The following is a 6,000-nucleotide window of genomic DNA, read 5'->3' on the forward strand; positions in this document are numbered from 1 at the left end:
ATACTGTGCCGACGGCAGGAGAAAAATATTTCGAAAAATAATTAATAAAATTATTTATTACAACGCATGGAAATGATCGGGGCTATGTGAGAACTAGCAAAAATTTTTGTAGAAATAATGATTGACTCTGTTTGCATCTCATACTTCTGAATGCAGTGACAGGAGTCGGAATGGAAAATTGTTAAAAAATAATTAATTGACGGAATTGTTATCAAAACGCATGAAATAGGTCGAAACTGTGCGAGAACTATTGAGAACTGTCAAAAAAAAAGTGATCGAAACTGTTTGCACTTTACGCGTCTCGCGAATACTATGCCGACGGTAGGAGAAAAAAATTCAATCATTATTCTAACGACAGTTTTCGCTAGTTCTCACATAGCCGGACCATTTCCATGCGTTTTAATAACAATTCTGTCAATTAATTATTTTTTAACAATTTTCTATTCCGACTCCTGTCACTGCATTCAGCAGAGGTGTGAGATGCAAACAGAGTCGATCATTATTCTAACGACAGTTTTCGCTAGTTCTCACATAGCCCCGATCATTTCCATGCGTTCTAATAAATAATTTTGTTAATTAATTATTTTTAAAAATTTTTTTCTTCTGCTGTCCGCACAGTATTCGCGAGAGATAAAGTGCAAACAATTTCGATTATTTTTTGACAGTACTCAATAGTTCTCGCACAGTTTCAATCTATTTCATGCGTTTTAATAACAATTCCGTTAATTAATTATTTTTTAACAATTTTCCATTCCGACTCCCGTCGGAATCTGTTTGCACCTCATACCTCTGCTGAATGCAGTGACAGGAGTCGGAATGGAAAATTGTTTAAAAATAATTAATTAACGGAATTGTTATTAAAACGCATAAAATAAATCAAAACTGTGCGAGAACTAGTAAAAACTAAAAGATGTGATCGAAACAGCACTTTGCATGTCTCGCGAATACTGTGCCGACGGCAGGAGAAAATATTTCGAAAAATAATTAATTAATAAAATTATTTATTACAACGCATGAAAATGATCGGGGCTATGTGAGAACTAGCAAAAATTTTTGTAGAAATAATGATTGACTCTGTTTGCATCTCATACTTCTGCTGAATGCAGTGACAGGAGTCGGAATAGAAAATTATTAAAAAATAATTAATTGACGGAATTGTTATCAAAACGCATGAAATAGGTCGAAACTGTGCGAGAACTATTGAGAACTGTCAAAAAAAAAGTGATCGAAACTGTTTGCACTTTACGCGTCTCGCGAATACTATGCCGACGGTAGGAGAAAAAAATTCAATCATTATTCTAACGACAGTTTTCGCTAGTTCTCACATAGCCGGACCATTTCCATGCGTTTTAATAACAATTCTGTCAATTAATTATTTTTTAACAATTTTCTATTCCGACTCCTGTCACTGCATTCAGCAGAGGTGTGAGATGCAAACAGAGTCGATCATTATTCTAACGACAGTTTTCGCTAGTTCTCACATAGCCCCGATCATTTCCATGCGTTCTAATAAATAATTTTGTTAATTAATTATTTTTAAAAATTTTTTTCTTCTGCTGTCCGCACAGTATTCGCGAGAGATAAAGTGCAAACAATTTCGATTATTTTTTGACAGTACTCAATAGTTCTCGCACAGTTTCAATCTATTTCATGCGTTTTAATAACAATTCCGTTAATTAATTATTTTTTAACAATTTTCCATTCCGACTCCCGTCGGAATCTGTTTGCACCTCATACCTCTGCTGAATGCAGTGACAGGAGTCGGAATGGAAAATTGTTTAAAAATAATTAATTAACGGAATTGTTATTAAAACGCATAAAATAAATCAAAACTGTGCGAGAACTAGTGAAAACTAAAAGATGTGATCGAAACAGCACTTTGCATGTCTCGCGAATACTGTGCCGACGGCAGGAGAAAATATTTCGAAAAATAATTAATTAATAAAATTATTTATTACAACGCATGAAAATGATCGGGGCTATGTGAGAACTAGCAAAAATTTTTGTAGAAATAATGATTGACTCTGTTTGCATCTCATACTTCTGCTGAATGCAGTGACAGGAGTCGGAATAGAAAATTATTAAAAAATAATTAATTGACGGAATTGTTATCAAAACGCATGAAATAGGTCGAAACTGTGCGAGAACTATTGAGAACTGTCAAAAAAAAAGTGATCGAAACTGTTTGCACTTTACGCGTCTCGCGAATACTATGCCGACGGTAGGAGAAAAAAATTCAATCATTATTCTAACGACAGTTTTCGCTAGTTCTCACATAGCCGGACCATTTCCATGCGTTTTAATAACAATTCTGTCAATTAATTATTTTTTAACAATTTTCTATTCCGACTCCTGTCACTGCATTCAGCAGAGGTGTGAGATGCAAACAGAGTCGATCATTATTCTAACGACAGTTTTCGCTAGTTCTCACATAGCCCCGATCATTTCCATGCGTTCTAATAAATAATTTTGTTAATTAATTATTTTTAAAAATTTTTTTCTTCTGCTGTCCGCACAGTATTCGCGAGAGATAAAGTGCAAACAATTTCGATTATTTTTTGACAGTACTCAATAGTTCTCGCACAGTTTCAATCTATTTCATGCGTTTTAATAACAATTCCGTTAATTAATTATTTTTTAACAATTTTCCATTCCGACTCCCGTCGGAATCTGTTTGCACCTCATACCTCTGCTGAATGCAGTGACAGGAGTCGGAATGGAAAATTGTTTAAAAATAATTAATTAACGGAATTGTTATTAAAACGCATAAAATAAATCAAAACTGTGCGAGAACTAGTAAAAACTAAAAGATGTGATCGAAACAGCACTTTGCATGTCTCGCGAATACTGTGCCGACGGCAGGAGAAAATATTTCGAAAAATAATTAATTAATAAAATTATTTATTACAACGCATGAAAATGATCGGGGCTATGTGAGAACTAGCAAAAATTTTTGTAGAAATAATGATTGACTCTGTTTGCATCTCATACTTCTGCTGAATGCAGTGACAGGAGTCGGAATAGAAAATTATTAAAAAATAATTAATTGACGGAATTGTTATCAAAACGCATGAAATAGGTCGAAACTGTGCGAGAACTATTGAGAACTGTCAAAAAAAAAGTGATCGAAACTGTTTGCACTTTACGCGTCTCGCGAATACTATGCCGACGGTAGGAGAAAAAAATTCAATCATTATTCTAACGACAGTTTTCGCTAGTTCTCACATAGCCGGACCATTTCCATGCGTTTTAATAACAATTCTGTCAATTAATTATTTTTTAACAATTTTCTATTCCGACTCCTGTCACTGCATTCAGCAGAGGTGTGAGATGCAAACAGAGTCGATCATTATTCTAACGACAGTTTTCGCTAGTTCTCACATAGCCCCGATCATTTCCATGCGTTCTAATAAATAATTTTGTTAATTAATTATTTTTAAAAATTTTTTTCTTCTGCTGTCCGCACAGTATTCGCGAGAGATAAAGTGCAAACAATTTCGATTATTTTTTGACAGTACTCAATAGTTCTCGCACAGTTTCAATCTATTTCATGCGTTTTAATAACAATTCCGTTAATTAATTATTTTTTAACAATTTTCCATTCCGACTCCCGTCGGAATCTGTTTGCACCTCATACCTCTGCTGAATGCAGTGACAGGAGTCGGAATGGAAAATTGTTTAAAAATAATTAATTAACGGAATTGTTATTAAAACGCATAAAATAAATCAAAACTGTGCGAGAACTAGTGAAAACTAAAAGATGTGATCGAAACAGCACTTTGCATGTCTCGCGAATACTGTGCCGACGGCAGGAGAAAATATTTCGAAAAATAATTAATTAATAAAATTATTTATTACAACGCATGAAAATGATCGGGGCTATGTGAGAACTAGCAAAAATTTTTGTAGAAATAATGATTGACTCTGTTTGCATCTCATACTTCTGCTGAATGCAGTGACAGGAGTCGGAATAGAAAATTATTAAAAAATAATTAATTGACGGAATTGTTATCAAAACGCATGAAATAGGTCGAAACTGTGCGAGAACTATTGAGAACTGTCAAAAAAAAGTGATCGAAACTGTTTGCACTTTACGCGTCTCGCGAATACTATGCCGACGGTAGGAGAAAAAAATTCAATCATTATTCTAACGACAGTTTTCGCTAGTTCTCACATAGCCGGACCATTTCCATGCGTTTTAATAACAATTCTGTCAATTAATTATTTTTTAACAATTTTCTATTCCGACTCCTGTCACTGCATTCAGCAGAGGTGTGAGATGCAAACAGAGTCGATCATTATTCTAACGACAGTTTTCGCTAGTTCTCACATAGCCCCGATCATTTCCATGCGTTCTAATAAATAATTTTGTTAATTAATTATTTTTAAAAATTTTTTTCTTCTGCTGTCCGCACAGTATTCGCGAGAGATAAAGTGCAAACAATTTCGATTATTTTTTGACAGTACTCAATAGTTCTCGCACAGTTTCAATCTATTTCATGCGTTTTAATAACAATTCCGTTAATTAATTATTTTTTAACAATTTTCCATTCCGACTCCCGTCGGAATCTGTTTGCACCTCATACCTCTGCTGAATGCAGTGACAGGAGTCGGAATGGAAAATTGTTTAAAAATAATTAATTAACGGAATTGTTATTAAAACGCATAAAATAAATCAAAACTGTGCGAGAACTAGTGAAAACTAAAAGATGTGATCGAAACAGCACTTTGCATGTCTCGCGAATACTGTGCCGACGGCAGGAGAAAATATTTCGAAAAATAATTAATTAATAAAATTATTTATTACAACGCATGAAAATGATCGGGGCTATGTGAGAACTAGCAAAAATTTTTGTAGAAATAATGATTGACTCTGTTTGCATCTCATACTTCTGCTGAATGCAGTGACAGGAGTCGGAATAGAAAATTATTAAAAAATAATTAATTGACGGAATTGTTATCAAAACGCATGAAATAGGTCGAAACTGTGCGAGAACTATTGAGAACTGTCAAAAAAAAAGTGATCGAAACTGTTTGCACTTTACGCGTCTCGCGAATACTATGCCGACGGTAGGAGAAAAAAATTCAATCATTATTCTAACGACAGTTTTCGCTAGTTCTCACATAGCCGGACCATTTCCATGCGTTTTAATAACAATTCTGTCAATTAATTATTTTTTAACAATTTTCTATTCCGACTCCTGTCACTGCATTCAGCAGAGGTGTGAGATGCAAACAGAGTCGATCATTATTCTAACGACAGTTTTCGCTAGTTCTCACATAGCCCCGATCATTTCCATGCGTTCTAATAAATAATTTTGTTAATTAATTATTTTTAAAAATTTTTTTCTTCTGCTGTCCGCACAGTATTCGCGAGAGATAAAGTGCAAACAATTTCGATTATTTTTTGACAGTACTCAATAGTTCTCGCACAGTTTCAATCTATTTCATGCGTTTTAATAACAATTCCGTTAATTAATTATTTTTTAACAATTTTCCATTCCGACTCCCGTCGGAATCTGTTTGCACCTCATACCTCTGCTGAATGCAGTGACAGGAGTCGGAATGGAAAATTGTTTAAAAATAATTAATTAACGGAATTGTTATTAAAACGCATAAAATAAATCAAAACTGTGCGAGAACTAGTGAAAACTAAAAGATGTGATCGAAACAGCACTTTGCATGTCTCGCGAATACTGTGCCGACGGCAGGAGAAAATATTTCGAAAAATAATTAATTAATAAAATTATTTATTACAACGCATGAAAATGATCGGGGCTATGTGAGAACTAGCAAAAATTTTTGTAGAAATAATGATTGACTCTGTTTGCATCTCATACTTCTGCTGAATGCAGTGACAGGAGTCGGAATGGAAAATTGTTAAAAAATAATTAATTGACGGAATTGTTATCAAAACGCATGAAATAGGTCGAAACTGTGCGAGAACTATTGAGAACTGTCAAAAAAAAAGTGATCGAAACTGTTTGCACTTTACGCGTC

Source organism: Monomorium pharaonis, unplaced genomic scaffold (genome assembly GCF_013373865.1).
Source record: "Monomorium pharaonis isolate MP-MQ-018 unplaced genomic scaffold, ASM1337386v2 scaffold_446, whole genome shotgun sequence".
Lineage (NCBI taxonomy): Eukaryota > Metazoa > Arthropoda > Insecta > Hymenoptera > Formicidae > Monomorium > Monomorium pharaonis.